We start from the raw sequence: 20,352 nt of genomic DNA, 5'->3' as shown, positions 1-20,352 counted from the left end.
GTGGAGACCTATTGTTTTGTTAAGTTTGTTGTAAGCAATGGCAAAAAGTATAACGGATAATGGAGATCATTGTGGGATTCCATTTTCTAGTGGCAGAGAGGGATTGTATGTTATGGATTTGAACACAAATTTTCTTATTGGTCAAGAAATTGACTATGTAGTTTATCATTTTCTGTCCTAATTTCCAGGTTACCAGTTCGTCTATTATCGTGTGGATTCCGATTTTGTCAAAAGCTTTAGAGAAGTCGAGTGATATTAGTGATAGATGATTTTTTCTCGATAGGGTTGCGGTAGTCAGGTAGTCTATCGATGCTAAAGAATCTGATACCGACTTACCCTTCCTAAAACCCATTTGACGACTATCGAGTAGCTGGCTGTTGTTAACTAGCCACCATAGTCTTTTGGAAATTATTTTATCCATGACTTTGGATAATCAACTATTTAAGGAAATCGTTTGATAGGAGGTTATTGTTGTTTTTGTCTGAGTCTGGTTTTAAGATGGGTACTATGTTGCTTACTTTAAATTGTTGTGGAATATATGAGTGCAGAATATTATTGTAAAGTTTGAGAAGTCTTTGCATGACTGGATCTGGTAAGTTTTTTATCATTTGATAGCTGATGCGGTCCCTGCCTGGTGTTTTCCCTTTGAGTTGATTGATGGCGCTTCTCAGTTCAATCATTGAAATATCACATTCTAATGGTCTGGCGAGGGGGGATGTTTTATGGGTAAAACTATAGTTGAGGTTTTCTTTGTGGGATCTGAATGTGGGATGGAAGTTATTATTTAAAGAAGCATTTGTCCAGTATTCGCATAGCGCTTTTGAAATGTCTTGTTTGCTTGTATACATTTCAGAAGTGTTTGATGGGTTAGCAAGGCAGTGAATTTGGATATGGGTTTTGAGGCCGCAGAACCTATTAATTTTTTTTCCATATTATTGGGATAGGGGTATGAGGATTTATTTCTGAGGTGAATTCGAATAAAGCTTTGCGTTTTTTATTTTTATTTCTCTTTTTAGTTGTGCATTAGCTTTTTTGTAATTGATTACATTGGTTGTGTTAATATTTTGGCACATGGTCTGCCAGGCTATTTTCTTATTGTTTTTTAGTGTTCTCAGATCTCAGTTCCCACCAGGGAACTTGTTTGGATATTTTTGGGTGATATTGTGGGATTGAAAGGTGTGCGCTGTGTCGTATTAAAGAGCATATATTGGCTGTTTCTTGGTTGATATGCGAGCTGGGTGGTCTGTTATCGGAAAGTTGTTCTGTTAAGGCTTGGTAAAAGGGCCAGTTGGCTTTATTAATGTTGAACTTTGGTTTGGAGGGAAGGACCGTAGACTCCTTTTGGTCGCTTCCCGAGAGGTGGCTGTCAATAGACCATTTGGAGTGTAGTTTAAGTTCGGGGGAAGCAATGGTGAGGTCAATGTGTGTAAAGGTATGGTGTGTAGTAAAGTGGGTGGGGGAGCCATTGTTAAGGGTTGTTAATAAGGACTGGTTAATAAATTTAAACATGATGTTACCTCGTGTGTTATTTTTGGGGGATCTCCAACTATTGTGCCAGCTATTGAAGTCGCCTGTTATTAAGATTGGGGTGTCAATATGGTAAGTGTTGTGCAGATCTTGTAAAGTGAATTTTTTGTTTGGTGGTATATAACTAGAAATTATGGTGAACTTGATTTTTGAATTTACTGTTAGGGCTATTGAGTCAAAGCTAATGTTACCAATTTGGGCTTGTTGTTGTTGCAAGGAATTGTGGAGTAAAAGAGCTACTCCGCCATAGGGGTTATTGAATTGTTAGTGCTGTATAGAGTAAAGTTGATTGGAATGGGGATATTGTGGGTAGAGTGGAGGTGGGTATCTTGAAGGGAGATTATTTTAGGGTTGTGTTTTTTATAAGTATTTGTAGGTGGTTGTAATTATTAAGGTATCCATTTATATTTAATTGTAATATCTTTAGCATATTAAGAATAAGAATATAGGTTAAGGCTAAGTAGAACTTAAATAATTTTTTTTACTATATTTTGTATAATTTTATAATTCTAAATCTTCATCGTTACTTATTGTATACTTATCTCCAGATATCTTGCTTTTAGTTTTCTTATCAGTTTTAGGTTTTTGGTTGTTTTTTTCTTTTGATTTCAGTGTAGTGCTTAACTTATTTGATTTAACTGGAAAATATTTCTTAAAATCCTAGCTTAGGTAGCTAACATGAGATTTGAATATCCTTATCTCTAGGCCCAGAAATCGGTATATCCCCGACCGCGGGAAACATTTTATGGCTCTTATCTAAACATGTGGTGACCACTCGCAGGAGGTCATATAACCCACCAAGCGTTCTAGGTACCTAGTTGAGTCCGGTATGCACACATGTGCTAGAGTGCAGGACATCTGCAGGCCGGACATAGACATAGACAAACTCTTATCTCTCTGATATAAATATACCTAAGTGTGTTCTTTCTGAACATTCTGCCAAAGGCCGGAAAAACTGACATCAGATTTACATATTGCATTGCTTATTGACAATTATTCTTTAACGATTTAGTGGACTGTAATTATCTATTTCATTTAATTTTTTAACTTAATGTTGCTCTTTTTGTTTATTTATATTTCCTTTTTAAACATTAGCTTTTCTTATAACTTAAATTAACATTGGCTTGAATTTGTCTTTCTTTATTATTATTATTATTATTATATATTGCAAAGTGTGAATAATTTTAAGCTTTGTTTTAGGCAATAGATACTGTGGCCTTCTGCTTAAGTTGTTATTATAACTGACTGAATATTTTGTTTGTTGAGTAGATAAACTTTTCGTAGGTAACTTATACAGTGGAAAATTAAATATAGTTATTAAAAGTAAGATTATATTATATGTTACAATATTATGTACATTGGTGTGATTAGTTTAACAATTTGTTGAGAGTAATATAATATTATATATTATTGTAGAGGTGGATGGATTTGATAAATTCGATTGTTTTTTCAAAATTTTTTGGGTTTAATATATTTTCCAGGGTATTTGGGAGAAGTTTATTTCTTTGTTCAACGTAGAGAGGACATTCTAGGAATATGTGGGTTAGAGTTAGATTATGATTGCAGTGTTGGCATGTAGGAGGTGGGGTTTTATCAAACTATGTATAGACTATGTGTTAGTTTAGCGTGTCCGATACGAAGTCTCATAAATTTGATGATGTCCATTCGAGGAGCTGTTGCGCTTAAGAGGTCGATTTTATTCTGCTTGTTTGGGTTAATAATTTTGTAGTGTAGGGATGTGTGGTTCCAGGTAAAATCAAATTTGGCTTTCATATATTTGTTAATGTACTTAAGAATGTCTGATGTGTTGTGGTTTTTTTCCAGTATTGATGGACGTTTAGTAGCTTCCTTAGCAGCTTGGTCTGCAAGTTCGTTGCCGGTGATGTTGCAGTGTCCTGGGACCCATATTAGGGAGACTTTGTTTTTATATTTGGAGATAATCTTTATAATTTCTTGTGTGTAAAACATGGGATTATTGGGGTTTTCTAACGCTGTGAGCGCAGAAAGTGAGTCGGTGCATATAGCGAATATTCCTTTTTGTTTTTCTGCGTATTTACATGCGTAAAGGATGGCCGCTATCTCGGCAGTGAATATAGAAGAGTAAGTTGGGAGCATTTGTTGGGTTAAAATGGATTGTGTGGAGGTTACGCTATAGGTTACCCCGCTTTCCGATTTCAAACCGTCTGTGTATAGGAATGTGTGTTGTTTGAGGGTGTGTTTTATTTCTAGAAAATTTTGATAGTAGACTATTGGCGGGGTGTTAGATTTAGTTGATGTATGTAAGGATTTGTTTATATTGGAGTGGTTGAAGGACCATGTTGGTATAGTTTGTTTTTTATTTGTTATAGGGACTGGGTCTAGAAGTATTGCTTTACAGTTGTCTATAGTTTCTTGTATTGTGGATGTAAGTTTTCGGCGTCGTTTTGCTTTCGTGATTTTTTTTGTTATTAGTTCTAATGGAGTTTTTTTGCAGCTGAAATCATTTTAAAGTTTTTTAATATGGCATGTTCGGTTTTATGTTCTATTGGTTTGATGTTGGATTCGTAGAGTAGGTTATGGATTGGTGAGGAGCGAAAGGATCGGAATGCTATTCTAATAGCTGAGTGGTATATTGTTTTTATTTTTTTTTAGCTTTGATTTTGGAGCTCTTCCAATTTTAGACATAATAATTGAGTTAATTACATAAATTATCGATTTAATGTGGCAGTTGAAGCTTGTGCTGGAAAGGCATTTTATAATATTAAGTCTTTTGGCTATTTGTAATAATAGTTTATATATGTGTTCGTCCCATTTGTATTTTCTGGTTAAAGTGATACCTAATATTTTTAGGGATTTTTCATTTTTAATATTGAGATTATTTGTTATTGTAAAATGGCACTTTCTTTTTCGACAAATATGTAGGTGTTTTGTTTTCGGCAGTGAGAGACTTGCTCCGGAGTAATCGTACCATTCCTGAATGTCTGTAAGTAAGGGATTTATGTCCAAGGAGTTATCTGTTTTGTTTATTCTTTTTAATATTGTGTAGTCGTCAGCGTATGCTGTAAACTCGAAAGATTTGTGGAGACCTATTGTTTTGTTAAGTTTGTTGTAAGCAATGGCAAAAAGTATAACGGATAATGGAGATCATTGTGGGATTCCATTTTCTAGTGGCAGAGAGGGATTGTATGTTATGGATTTGAACACAAATTTTCCTATTGGTCAAGAAATTGACTATGTAGTTTATCATTTTCTGTCCTAATTTCCAGGTTACCAGTTCGTCTATTATCGTGTGGATTCCGATTTTGTCAAAAGCTTTAGAGAAGTCGAGTGATATTAGTGATAGATGATTTTTTCTCGATAGGGTTGCGGTAGTCAGGTAGTCTATCGATGCTAAAGAATCTGATACCGACTTACCCTTCCTAAAACCCATTTGACGACTATCGAGTAGCTGGCTGTTGTTAACTAGCCACCATAGTCTTTTGGAAATTATTTTATCCATGACTTTGGATAATCAACTATTTAAGGAAATCGTTTGATAGGAGGTTATTGTTGTTTTGTCTGAGTCTGGTTTTAAGATGGGTACTATGTTGCTTACTTTAAATTGTTGTGGAATATATGAGTGCAGAATATTATTGTAAAGTTTGAGAAGTCTTTGCATGACTGGATCTGGTAAGTTTTTTATCATTTGATAGCTGATGCGGTCCCTGCCTGGTGTTTTCCCTTTGAGTTGATTGATGGCGCTTCTCAGTTCAATCATTGAAATATCACATTCTAATGGTCTGGCGAGGGGGGATGTTTTATGGGTAAAACTATAGTTGAGGTTTTCTTTGTGGGATCTGAATGTGGGATGGAAGTTATTATTTAAAGAAGCATTTGTCCAGTATTCGCATAGCGCTTTTGAAATGTCTTGTTTGCTTGTATACATTTCAGAAGTGTTTGATGGGTTAGCAAGGCAGTGAATTTGGATATGGGTTTTGAGGCCGCAGAACCTATTAATTTTTTTTTCCATATTATTGGGATAGGGGTATGAGGATTTATTTCTGAGGTGAATTCGAATAAAGCTTTGCGTTTTTTATTTTTATTTCTCTTTTTAGTTGTGCATTAGCTTTTTTGTAATTGATTACATTGGTTGTGTTAATATTTTGGCACATGGTCTGCCAGGCTATTTTCTTATTGTTTTTTAGTGTTCTCAGATCTCAGTTCCCACCAGGGAACTTGTTTGGATATTTTTGGGTGATATTGTGGGATTGAAAGGTGTGCGCTGTGTCGTATTAAAGAGCATATATTGGCTGTTTCTTGGTTGATATGCGAGCTGGGTGGTCTGTTATCGGAAAGTTGTTCTGTTAAGGCTTGGTAAAAGGGCCAGTTGGCTTTATTAATGTTGAACTTTGGTTTGGAGGGAAGGACCGTAGACTCCTTTTGGTCGCTTCCCGAGAGGTGGCTGTCAATAGACCATTTGGAGTGTAGTTTAAGTTCGGGGGAAGCAATGGTGAGGTCAATGTGTGTAAAGGTATGGTGTGTAGTAAAGTGGGTGGGGGAGCCATTGTTAAGGGTTGTTAATAAGGACTGGTTAATAAATTTAAACATGATGTTACCTCGTGTGTTATTTTTGGGGGATCTCCAACTATTGTGCCAGCTATTGAAGTCGCCTGTTATTAAGATTGGGGTGTCAATATGGTAAGTGTTGTGCAGATCTTGTAAAGTGAATTTTTTGTTTGGTGGTATATAACTAGAAATTATGGTGAACTTGATTTTTGAATTTACTGTTAGGGCTATTGAGTCAAAGCTAATGTTACCAATTTGGGCTTGTTGTTGTTGCAAGGAATTGTGGAGTAAAAGAGCTACTCCGCCATAGGGGTTATTGAATTGTTAGTGCTGTATAGAGTAAAGTTGATTGGAATGGGGATATTGTGGGTAGAGTGGAGGTGGGTATCTTGAAGGGAGATTATTTTAGGGTTGTGTTTTTTTATAAGTATTTGTAGGTGGTTGTAATTATTAAGGTATCCATTTATATTTAATTGTAATATCTTTAGCATATTAAGAATAAGAATATAGGTTAAGGCTAAGTAGAACTTAAATAATTTTTTTTACTATATTTTGTATAATTTTATAATTCTAAATCTTCATCGTTACTTATTGTATACTTATCTCCAGATATCTTGCTTTTAGTTTTCTTATCAGTTTTAGGTTTTTGGTTGTTTTTTTCTTTTGATTTCAGTGTAGTGCTTAACTTATTTGATTTAACTGGAAATATTTTAAGTTTTAGGTCGTCGCAAATTTCAGAGCGTGCGGAGTGGAGTGATGTTGATGCACTGGTGTCCAAGAGTTCTTCAGAGGAGTCTTCTTGTCTGTTAATAGTATTTGGTGTTGTTGAGTTTGTTTTTGATGTAGTATTTGTGTTAACTTTTGTTTCTATGGCCGGTGTTTTGATTGTTGGAACTGATGCTGTTTGGGCGTAGGACATTGGTGGGTGTGTATGACGTGTGTTGTATATAAAGCGGGCTGTCTTGTGGTCCACTTTTTGGGTTATTTTAATAGCCGTCAGTTCTTTTTGTTTAATAAAGGCGGGGCATGATTTGTCCATTGCATTGTGGTGCTTAATTTTGTCATCTTCGTATTTGCAGTTAATACAGGTTTGGATATTGTTGCATGTTTCGTTGTTTGATGTGTGAGCTTTTTCTGAGCAATTGGCGCATGTTTTAGGGCTTTTACAGTAAGCGGAGGGGTGTCCGAATCTAAGGCAGTTGAAGCATCTCTTTGGGGGTGGAATGTATGGTCGTATATTGACTACTTCATATCCTATCCATAGTTTGTCGGGTAAGTTAATTGTTGAGAAGGTTAGTACAATTTGGCTTGTTTCTGTCGATTTATTTGGATCGTTGTTGTCTTTTCTTAGTATTTTTCGGACGTCAATAACATTTTGTGGTTTTAGTTCTTTCAAGATTTCTTTTTCGTCGATGTTCCGTAAATCGTTGGACCGTGGACCGGGAAGTTGTGGAAAGATTGTATTTTAAGAAGTTTCTGTGCTTGCATATAGTTTTTTGTTTTAATAAGAAGGGTGCCAGATCTGCTTTTTTTACACATTTCGACTGTTCTATTACAGGTAAAGTCTACCACTTTTTTTATAATAAACGGCGATATTTTTTCGAAAGATTCATTGTCGGTTCTACTTATAATAATATATTTTGGTTCACTTGTTATCAAATTTATTATTGTCAACGGACGGTCGGGTGGTCGAGACATTGCGGTGATTTCTGGGCTCGGGCCCTACTACGTGTATGTAAGTTCTCTTGTTCTTTGTGTTTTTTGTTTTATTTGTAATAGTGTACGAAGTTGTTGCGAATCGGGTGATCTATTCATAGATTAAACTATATATATTATCAAAACTGCCATAATTATTAATGAAATATAAGACCTATAAAACCGACATGTCCGAAAATATGATGGAAATGTAAATCCTTCAATTTTGGGTGGTTTTCTTTAAGCCAAAGCCTTTGCATAAATAATTTTCCCACTGTAGTCACTGGAGACAACCACCCCAATGTACCATATATTTTGGCTAGGTTTGATTATACCCGCCTTTTATTTATTTTCTTATTGTCTTTCAATTTAACTGCGAATTTAAACTCACTTTAAATAGGTTCCCATTGAAGCCCCAAAGTTTTAACTGATTCCGTTTCCTCTATGCTCAATATTTTATTTTCGCCGACATTTTCAACTGTATCAATAATTTCTTTCTGGTTGGAGAACCATTTTCTTAAATTCATCCCTACTTTCTCCAGCTCCATTGAAACCAGGCATTCTATTTTCTTGGACTCTTCAATGCTTTCTGATCTAGTCATTAAATCATCCATATAGAAATCATTTATAATCACCTCTTCAATTAACTGATCCTGACATCGATTTCCTATCTCCGCTAACACCATGATTGCTAAATACGGAGCTGATGCCGTACCATATGTAACTGTGCTCAGTTTAAAATCCTGTATTTTATTTTTGGGGGAATTTCTCCAAAGTATATGCAAATATTCTTGATCTTTTTCCGAAATATTAATTTGCCGGTACATCTTTTCAATGTTTGCTGAAACTACATACTGCCATTTACGCCATTTTAGAATAATATCGAAAATATTTTTTTGCACTCGAGGTCCAATCCACATAATGTCGTTCAGGCTTTTATTATTAGTTGTTTTTGCGGACGCGTCAAAAACCACTCTTAACTTTGTTGTTAAACTCTCATCCCTAATTACGGCTTGATGCGGCAAGTAATATTTCCCTTCTGACTTGCACTCAATCATATGACCTAAGTCTATATATTCAGCTATAAATTTACAATATTTTTGTTTTAGATTTTCATTTATACTTAATTTTTTCTCTAAATTTAAAAACCGTGCCATCGCTTGGTTTTTTGAATCCCCCAAAACTTGATCCTCTCTAAAAGGAATTGATACTACATAAATACCTGACGAATCTTTATACCCGTTACTCGTAGAGTAAAAGGGTATACTAGATTCGTTGAAAAGTATGTAACAGATAGAAGGAAGCGTTTCCGACCCTATAAAGTAGATATATTCTTGATCAGGATCAATAGCGAAGACGATTGAGCCATGTCCGTCTGTCCGTCCGTCCGTCCGTCCGTCCGTCCGTCCGTATGAACGCTGAGATCTCAGGAACTATAACAGATACAAAGTTGAGATTAACCTTGAAGATTCTTGAAGTCCTGGGACAGCGCAAGTTTATTACAGCATCCTGCCACGCCCAGTCTAACGCCCACAAATCGCAAAAAACTATAATTGCTGAAATCTCAAGAACTATTGGAGCTAGAAAGTTGAAATTCGGAACGTAGAATCTTTAGATGCCAGCGCATCTTAAAGTGGTTTTACTATCCGGCCACACCCACCCATACGCCCACAAGGCTCAAAAGACTGTTTTCGGATTTTCTAGAAAAGCTGATATCTCGGTAACTATAAAAGATAGAAAGTTCGGATTTAGCATGTAGGTTTTCATGATGCTCCCAATGTGCATTTTTTTTCCGATCAAGCCACGCCCACTATAACGCCCACAAAACCCGAAAAACCAAAAATGCAAAAACTATAAAAGCTACGAAATTTTGCTTAGAAAGACGTATTTAGGAGGGGCCTGTGCAACTTGCCATGAAGTTGCATCCGCCCACTCTTACGCCCACAAACCGCAGAAAACTGTGGCGTCTATAATATTATTATGAAAGCCTTCGATTGACCTTGTATAACTTATTTCTGTTAATAAATATCGATATACTAAAGATTTTTCAAATCGGAACATTATTTCCCTATTTATAAAGAAAATAATGTTATAAGGCCTCACACGGGCAGTGACGTCACTATAAGCATACTCAATAAGAATTCCCACTAGCAAAATAATATTTTAAAATTTTCTAAAACAGTAACGGGTATCTTATAGTCGCGGCACTCGACTATAGCGTTTCCTCTTGTTTTTATTCCATTTCTAAAGATGTGTGCATATAGATCTGCTCCTATTATTAGGTCCACCCTACCTAGCTTGTTTAATTCGGGATCAGCAAGCCGGTATTTATCCCACTTTGCCTTGTCAATGTTAATCATTTGACCTGGTAGTGCCTTCATTAATTTGGGTAGGATTATGGCATCTACCGTCAAATTATTTGTATCCTTTTTTTGTGTTTTGATTTGTAAATTTACTGCATGCCTTGAAATGCATGTTTTACTCGTGGAAACCCCACTAATTTCGGTGTACTTTTTAATTCTCGGTAATTGGAGAATTTGTGAAGCTTCCTCTGAAATTATAGTACTTTGGGAACTACTGTCTATCAAAGCTCTTAATTTTTCGAAGCCACCCTTGCCTGATTTCACTTCTATCAGGGCTGTAGCTAACAACGCTTGCTCCGTTGTTCTACACGTGTTCACTTTTTCTTGGATCCTAAAATGAAGTAACGTATGGTGAGGTTTGTTACAAGACGTACATAGCTGCTCACTTGTGCATCTTTTAAAATTTTGATGCCTCAGACATCTAGTACAAATATGATTCTTTTTTGCCCAGTCAGTTTTTTCTGCTGGGTTCATTTTTTTAAATTGATAGCACTGGACTAAATAATGCCCTGGTAATTTACAACATGCACAGTTTTCGCTATGATTATTGGGCATTGTACTTTCTTTACAGGTTTATCTCCCTGTGAAAATGATGATATAGAATTCAGTCTTTGTTCTAAAAATTCCATAACATCCGACAGTGCCTGAATGTCTTTTGTCTTTTTGACATGACTTTCATACAAATTTAGATAGTCCTTATTAAATTTTCGCAGAATAATGTGCGCAAAAACGGCATCGACTTCTTCGGATAAGTATGCCTTTAACTTTATAATGTATATAGATTAATTAATCGTGTCAATAAATCTTTTAATTTGCTTATCCGATTCTAAATTTAAATTCGGCATATCCATAAGCCTATTCATATGCTCTGAGAATATTTTTCTTTTATTCCCATACCGCTTGGTCAAAAACTCCCAAGTGGCTTCGTAATTTTCTCCGGCGCCTAGTAATAAATGAGTAACCACATTCCTGGCTTCTCCTTTTAATGCTGACTTCAGATAATTAAATTTTAGAGAGGGACTTAAATCCTCTCTTGTGTGGATGAGCTCTGTAAATAGCTCATAAAACAGATCCCATTCTTTGGAATCACCAAAAAATGTGGGCAGGGATCTGGATTTTAGGCAGGGATGGTAATTCCTCCGCCTTTGCCACCATCGACACATCAGCCTGCGTATTTACTCTGCTGAGTCGATTGCTTATTGGAGCTAATATGTTATGCGTATCAAACTCAATATCGCATATTTCGTCCTCCAATACCGAACTTTCCAAACTATTTTTAACCTGTTCTGTCAAGAACTGCACTATTCACGATGCGTTTGAAGTGCCTGGCAACTCAATACTTCTCTGCTTGCTTTTGGAGATTTTTTCTGTGTACCGCTGTACCGCTGGCTTATTACTTGACGACTCTTTTTCAAATCTTAATTTGATTTGAGTCAACACCATCATTATTATATCATATTGCTTGGCATTGAAATACTCATGATCGACCACGCCGATCTCTAAAAGGAGAGCATGATTCGCGATGAAGAGTTTTTGAAGCTCTTCTGAACTTTTTTTGTCTTGTTCTGTTAATCCAACTTTTGCTTCTAACTGCCTTATTTCCATAATAATTTCGGACTGTGCCTTTAACAACTCTAATGTTTTTTCTGACATCATTTTGAAATTGTATATATATATTTTTTTTTTAAATTTAGGTATTTGTGAATCTGTATAATTTTACAATATATTTATATCTATGTATATACGTATGGGTAAGTATTTTTATATATAAAATTTTCGCTTATCTGGATTGGATGTTGATTATGATGCTGCTCCTGTCGTTCCCGCTGTCGTCTTCTACTGCTGCTGTTGTTGTTGCTGCTATTGTTGCTTGCCGCAGTTGTTGTTGCTGCTCTAATGTCGTCTTCTTTTGGTACTGTTCGGCTTCGTTAAAGATGATTTTATTTATAAATGTTTATGTATATATATTTATATATATATTTATTTATTTTTCACGTTTTTGTTGATTGTGAACTCTTTTTGGTTTGATTCACTTCATCAATTTATCCACAGGCTCCTTGCCTTGTTAGTTTAACCTTTTGTTTACTTGGCACTTAATAACCGTCGCGATTAAATAGTTTTCTTTTTATTTATTCACGCACTCTTTATGCTGATATTTATGGCTTCAAGCACGCCTTACGAACTTTTCGTTTTTTTTTGTATTTATTATTTTTATTAAACCAACCAATTTGTTGAGTTGGAAAATAATAAATTTTTAAACAATAAGGACTCTTATTTATCCTTTTGCTTTTAATGTTATACTCTGTTCCTTACCATATAGGGGGAAACAAGAGTTAATTATTTTCGCTACCTTTAGCTGCAAGTGTAATTTTGCTATGCTTAAAGGAGCTGGTCTTTCTCTGAGTCCCTTACCATATAGGGGGAAACTGCAGAGTTTTTTCAAAGTAAGTATTCTTTGAAGGCTCGATTGACCAAAATGTTAGAGAGGCTGTAAATGAAACACGCGTCTAACACCGTTGAGTTGAAATTTAAACTGAGTTTTTATTTCTTAAAATCCTAGCTTAGGTAGCTAACATGAGATTTGAATATCCTTATCTCTAGTCCCACGGATCGGTATATCCCCGACCGCGGGAAACAATTTCTGGCTCTTATCTTAACATGTGGTGACCACTCGCAGGAGGTCATATAACCCACCAAGCGTTCTAGGTACCTAGTTGAGTCCGGTATGCTCACATGTGCTAGAGTGCAGGACATCTGCAGGCCGGACGCAACAATTTGGTGTAGCTGCGTTTATATTGCCTAGACATAGACAAACTCTTATCTCTCTGATATAAATATTCCTATATGTGTTCTTTCTGAACACCTATTATGAGAGGTTTTTTGTCTAGTGTTTATTTGTTTGTGTTTGAAGGAGGTTATGAGTCAGAGAAACGTTCGGTACGCACTTTTGCTTAGGTAAATTTCAACATTTTGAGGAGGTTTGATATTCTGTTGACAGTCTTCCCTGTCGAGAAAAATATAAAGTAGACTGTTGATTAAAAAATCAATTTCTTAAGTGGGACTTATGAAAGATTTTTCCCGACCTTGTTTTGATAGTGACCCTTCGGTCATCTTCAACCTCCTTTTCCTTGAATCGTAGCTTTTCTTTGTTTTTAATCTGTTTATTGGCGACATACACGGTGTCACCTTGTTCATAGGAAATTGGGTCGCCTCTATTTTTATTGCGACCATTATTATTGGTTAAGATTTGTTTGCCTTATTGAAGGCCTCGAATGTCCTCAAGAGTTTGCTGCTTAAAATTAGATAGCCCCTGGTAGTTTATTCTAGAAGTTCGGTTGAAAAAAATGTCAACGGGTTTGTTATTTGTTACCGAGTGGATAGAGTTATTGTACCTGTCTACAACAATTGAGATAAGCTCGTTTGGCTTAAAGGTGGGATATTCGCCTTTTAAGCATCGATATATTTCCATTAAGGTAGAATTGAATCTTTCTACCTGTCCGTTTACTTCGCTTTTCTGAGTTGGGGTATGATAGAGCTCAATTTGCAACGTTCGCAAATAGTTTAGGACAGTTGGGCATAGAAGGCCTCTTTCGTTATCAGTTTCTATCACTCTAGGCGCCGTGAAGTAATGAAGTGCATCCAATAGTGTTTCGCTAAGATGAATTGCTGATTTCGGTATTAAGGGGAAAAGTTTAGCAAATTTAGAGAATTTGTCGATGCAATTGAGGTATATTTTTTTATCCAATGTGAAAACGTCGCTATGAAGGCTGTAGTGGTGGTTTATCTGGGTTCCTGTCATACTTGTGCAATTTACAATTGGCACAGGTTGACAGTTGCGTGCGAATGATATTAGCCATCCGTGGGAAATAGTACTTCTCTAGGATCTGAATACGGACCTCTTTTGGATTCTTTAGCGCTCTGCGATGCTCTTTTTCGATGACTTCGCAAATTTGCTCTTCGTCCGAAATATCCTGAACTAAACGCTGTTATGCGGATTTTAAACAATTTAAAATTCTGGATTATTTCTGAATTTTAATTACCAAAGGTTTTAAGTAATTGTTAGTGAGTTTAGAAGGTTAGAAGAGGTAATGTCGTTAATTGGAATTGAGAGCCGCACGTATCCAGCATGTGGGTGTTCACATGAGAAATCGGACAGGCCTGGATGAAAAATCAGTTGATTTCGGTAGGCGTTTATCGGGAGTTTCAACGTGGGGAATTAAATGAGATGCTTCTTGAAGAGCGATATGAATTGTAGCTATAGAATCTGACTCGGAGGCGGTATCGGCGCCAGGACCCAGATGATTAACGTACGTTGTAAGTAGCTAGAACATAGGACATAGGCTGATTATAGTACATCAGTTTTACATTTAGCTGACTTGATTTTAAAATTTTAAATACTTGTATGCACTGATACTCGGTATGTATGTTTCGCCTGAGTCAGGTATTCTATAAGATCCTCCCTCCATTGGTTTTCTGGAAGTCGTGACCCTTTGCTATCCCTTGGATGAGTCCACCTGAGAACTCACCCCTACCCTCAAGTGTGCGCTCAGGTCTGCTTGTGCGTGGAGGTGCGAACTCACCCCAACCCTCAAGTGTGTGCTGATATCTGCTTGTGCGCGGAGGTGTAAAAATTTATTGTTAAGCGTTTTAATGAAAAGTTGCAGTTTTTAACTTACAATCGTATAAAGCATACCACTGGAAAGGGCTTGAAAAATGCTTTCCAATGACACCAAACACACTTTTTTTTTTTTTTTTTAGTGAGGGCTTATATTGAGACCCCCAATTACCGAAATTTTTGCCTTTTTAGGGTAGTAGTGAGCACTTGGGGAAAACGGAATGAATCACAAACGTAATGTAATGATCTTGGACTCCTATGACCTATACCCGAAAACGGTTTCTCAGCCAAGACCCCAACCAAAGATTTATCCTAGACACTGGCTGGGCGGTCGGCTAATCAGTGGAGGGCCATTTCGCCGAGTGCCATTTTAGCCGAGTGCCAATTCGCCGATGCCCCAAGTGCTCACTACTACCCTAAAAAGGCAAAAATTAAAAACGCTTAACAATAAATTTTTACACCTCCGCGCACAAGCAGATATCAGCACACACTTGAGGGTTGGGGTGAGTTCGCACCTCCACGCACAAGCAGACCTGAGCGCACACTTGAGGGTAGGGGTGAGTTCTCAGGTGGACTCATCCAAGGGATAGCAAAGGGTCACGTCTTCCAGAAAACCAATGGAGGGAGGATCTTATAGAATACCTGACTCAGGCGACACATACATACCGAGTATCAGTGCATACAAGTATTTAAAATTTTAAAATCAAGTCAGCTAAATGTAAAACTGATGTACTATAATCAGCCTATGTCCTATGTTCTAGCTACTGTTGTAACCCTTGAAAGGGCATCAGCCACTATATTTGACTTCCCCGTTTGTATATTAGTACGCAATTGTGTTCTTCAATACGGGACTTCCAACGTTTTAACTTGGCGTTAAAATTTATATTGCCTAGAGCAAATGTTAAGGGCTGGTGATCGGTGTAGATCTTAATGGATCCGGCACCATACAAATAAGATCGAAGATTATCTAAGGCCCACACTACGGCAAGCATAGTTTTCTTCCGTCTGAGTCGAGGATCGGGAGATATACATTATTGGCCGATCTTTGCCAGCGTCAGGACTGCCCCGATAGCGTAATTCGACGCGTCTGTGGTTAAGTGAAAGGGTTTAGAAAAATTTGGAAATGCCAAAACCTCTGAGGATGAAAGGATAGATTTTAAATCATTGAAGGCTTTCATCGCGGCGTCGTCGAGATCAATGGGAACTTTTTTCGACCGTGACGACTTAACCCTAGTGAACTCTCTACGAGTCAAGTTAGTTAGTGGTTTTGCGACCTTTGCATAATCCTTAATAAATTTTCTATAGTAAGATGTCATGCCGAGAAAACTCTTTAATTCCTTTACATTGGTAGGTGAGGCTTACCACCCTTTTTTTTGTATCGTGGTTTCAATGTTTCAATGCTTCAATGTTTCAAATTCTTCTGTTTTCTTTCTTACAGGATTATTATTCTGAAATTAGATTAGAATTAGTACGTGGTTTACTTTCTGTTCATAAAAAAAAATGTTGAAATTTTCGTTTAAAAAAAAATAAAATTCGTGTTTTTGCTTTTTTCATTTCTGTGTAATTGTGTTTATCGGCGCGGTAGTCCGTATTTATCCGCTTTGGCATTGCGCCTACTAAGGTACGGTTTCCACACAATGCACTAGGCAGCTTTTTTTGAATGCATTCCACATCCGTTTACCTTTCCAGCATATTGCCACTTACACGGCACATTTTTTATAATTGCGGGAGGTACTAAGTTATTCACAATTTTTTTTGCGCCCGTGGGGAATGCCAGCTCTAAACGGCAGCATCCTCACCGCAGCGGGTAATTGTGATTCACTACCAATTATATTCTTTACACGCACACGCACAACGCTTTTATTATGTTTTTATTTAAATATTTTACTTTTTAATTTATCACGAAGTTTTCTTATTTTTTTTTTTTTTGATTGTTTCTTTTTTTTTTGGGGGTCCTTGGGTCCCTTGGAGTCTGTTCGGGTGTCAGTTATGGCCGGACATGGCCAGAGCGTGGGAGGTGGTATTCCACCGGATATTACCTAGTTAACGTTATCAGCATCCTCGTATCACCAGTTCCCGGTCCCTTCGTCCTTCTTCCACAACTTAGTCTTTTCTTTCTACGAAGCTACGTTAAAATAAAACAGTAATCGCTTTTATACGTTACAATGGTTTTATTGTTACAAGAAATCGTTGTCAGGTTGCTTTGGGGGTACAAATCTAAGTAATTCTAAATCATGTCTGCATAACGCTGGCAGAGCGGTTGCCGCAGTCCGATGCCGACAGCAGGGGTTTTGGGGATATGGGCCAAAGTGTTGCCATGCTCCAGGTGCTGGCGTTGCATTTCCGTCTGTGTGCAGGGGTAGGGGTAGCTATGGCTGAGACAGCTAGCGATCGGTCAGTGCTCTTCCATTGTCGCGCTGCTGATAGCAGCGGTTCTGGATATTTAGGCTAAAGTGTTGATGGGCGGCGATGGGAAGGGGTAGCGGTAGCTATTGTTGAGGCAGCTAGCGGGCGGTCACTGCTCTTCTATTCTCACGCTACTGCCGTTGCAATTCTGCCGATGCACTTTTGCCGTTGACGCTCTGTCGCCGCTGACGTGCGGTGTCTGCACAACCGCTGCTGTGTCTCTGCTGGTCGTCGGGCTGGCTGAGTGGGGTGATGAGGAAAGTCGCGGTGTCTGGTATCTGGGTCGAGAGGCGGTGAAAGGAAGGGGGCGCTTGACCGGTGTTAACTTATATGTATATATTATATGGGAAAAGACGTGACTGCCAGTAAATAAGCAATACACTTACACATACATATGTATATGGTTCTACTAACAGGTGGCTTCAGTAAAAAATTATTATACCCGTTACTCGTAAAGTAAAAGGGTATATAAGATTCCTTGAAAAGTATGTAACACGTCGAAGGAAGCGTTTCCGACCCTATAAACCCTATTCTTGATCAGGATAAATACTGAAGACGATTGAGCCATGTCCGTCTGTCCGTATGAACGCTGAGATCTCAGGAACTATAAGAGATACAAAGTTAAGATTAACCATGAAGATTCTTGAGGTGGGTTTTTATGATGCCCCAAATGCAAATTAATTTTTTCCCATCTAGCCACGTCCCCCCTAACGCTCAAAAAACCCGGAAAGCCAAAAATGCAAAAATCTCGGGACCTATAAGAGCTAGAAAGTTAGGCTTAAAAACACGTATTTAAGAGATGCCACTGAAACTTGTCACGAGTTTTCATCCGGGCACGTCCACACACCGTGGAAAACTGTGGCGTCCATAATAATTTTTTTGAATGCCTTCGTTTGACCATGTATAACTTATTTCTGTTAATATCCATCGATCTGCCAAAGATTTGTTAAATCGGAGCATTATTTCGCTATGTATGAAGAAACTTAAGTTATAAGGCCTCACATGGGCACTGACGTCAATATCAGTTACTCAACATGCTTTCTTTGAATTTCCACTAGCAAAATGAATATTTTAAAATTGTGTAAAACAGTAACGGGTATCTTATATTCGCGGCACTCGACTCTAGCGTTTCCCCTTGTTTTTTATTATTATTTTTAAGTTTTTAGAAATAAAAGTTACATATGTATGTAGTTTGAAATACAGAAACATTAATTTATGTTCTAAAAAAATGTATATATTTATATGATAATCCAAAAGATCCCATTCTTAACGATGAAGTGTAGAACGACTGTACAATAAATAATGGAAATGGAAAAAAATTTTATTCAACTTTTTATTTTATATTTAAATGATTTATTAATACAAAATTATAAAAAAAAGATGTTTAAAAATCTTAACTATAACAGCAAACTTAAAAATAATAACTGTAATTATCGAAATTCGGGGACCATGTTTAGACAAGATAAATTCCATCAAATGATTGTTTATATGATTGATATGCAGTTACTTCAAATGAGAATTGTTGAAGCTCGACAGTTTTTAAAAGGATAAAAGACTAATTAATTCGTTTGAAATAATCTTCATAAATCATGAAGTTACTAGAGAGTTCACGTTTTGGAGCAACCAACAACGCACTTTCTATAAAAACAAGTGGAATCACGATCTTCGGCCGCATCGAAATTTTTGGTATGTTGAGTATGTTACGTTAACAGTTTTTTAAATTTGAATTTATTTTAGCAAAATGGTTGCAGCTGAAAAAGTATTGTATAAACGTTTTACAGCAGATATGCATGGGCATGATCTTCAATCGCTGTCACCACCCCAAACTTTGGCCGAAATAACAGTCAATCTGGAGACGAAGGCATTACTCTTTGTGATACTATTTCTAAAAAGATATTGATTTATTTAATTGCAACTTTGAACGTATCGTTTGAACCTGATTACGATTTAAAGTACATTTTTTGTTAATTTTAAAGCTCTGAGGTCCCATGAAGTAAGGAGCCATCATTGCAATGGGTTATGAATTCAATAAATTCAAATCTATCAGCATTAGCTGGTGATCAATATCAAGTTATTCGCCAGCCATTATGGTCTGCCGTTGATGACGAAGTAATTTTATCAGAATGTGACATATATAGTTATAATCCAGATCTAAGTTGCGATCCTTTTGGAGTACCAGGATGTTTGTGGTCGTTTAATTACTTCTTTTAGAACAAGAAACTAAAACGGATTGTATTTTTTACAAGTCGTGCAGCAAAGTATGTACTACATGTCATGACTTATACAAACTGTTAAAACTTACCTTTCTTCAGCTCTCTTTATGCGGGGGAAAACCCCGCATGAGAGAGAAAAAAATTAATATATGCATTCAGATAAACACCTACATAAATTTGAAGTATATTAAGACTAAATTCTTGTTATAGAAATATATTCCTTTCTTAATTCTATATATAAACAGTAGATTTAAAGATATTAATTTAAATAGGACAAAAAAATATGCTTGTTTCTGAAATCTATATATTAGGTTGTCAAAAAAGTCTTCCGGTATTTTCGTTAGTTGGCGCTGAAAGCGCGTAGTTCTTGTTTTATCATTTCACGCGCTAACATGTGTTTGATTGATTGTCTTTTCTTTTAAGTTGTTCGTGAGTTATAGCGTCGCAATCATGGAGCAATATAAAGAGAAAATACGGCATATTTTACAGTACTACTACGATAAAGGCAAAAATGCATTTCAAGCCGCCAATAAAATTTGTGCAGTTTATGGACCCGATACAGTTTCCATTTCCACCGCACAACGATGGTATCTACGTTTTCGTTCTGGTGTAGAGGTGGTCGAAGATGAGCCACGCTCCGGAAGGCCTGTCGTCGAAAATTGCTATAAAATCGCTGAATTGGTCGAAAGAGACCAGCATAGTAGGAGCCCTAGCATCGGTCAAGAGCTGGGCATGAGTCATCAAACCGCTATAAACCATTTGAAGAAGCTTGGAGTCACTAAGAAGCTCGATGTTGTCCTGTGAAAATTGGCTCTCCAAGTGTTTTGCCAATAGGGAAGCGAGCTTCTATGAGAGGGGCATTATAAAGTTGGCAACTCGTTGGGAACGCGGCATCGAACAAAACGGCGCATATTTGACTTGAATCGCATTATTGTAACCAATTTTATGAACAGTTGAAAATTAAATAAAAATACCGCAAGACTTTTTTGACAGCCTAATATGTAAAAAT

General features: G+C 36.9%; 1 pseudogene; it reads left to right on the top strand.

Annotated features, from left to right (window-relative positions):
• Positions 1-18,856: 18,856 nt before the first annotated feature.
• On the top strand, positions 18,857-19,556 carry LOC108114753 (annotated as a pseudogene).
• The last annotated feature ends 796 nt before the right edge of the window (positions 19,557-20,352 follow it).

The sequence above is a fragment of the Drosophila eugracilis genome, unplaced genomic scaffold, assembly GCF_018153835.1.
Source record: "Drosophila eugracilis isolate 14026-0451.02 unplaced genomic scaffold, ASM1815383v1 contig_1806, whole genome shotgun sequence".
Classification (NCBI taxonomy): domain Eukaryota; kingdom Metazoa; phylum Arthropoda; class Insecta; order Diptera; family Drosophilidae; genus Drosophila; species Drosophila eugracilis.
Note: the sequence above shows the minus strand (reverse complement) of the source record. Positions and strands in the feature narration are given on the sequence as shown.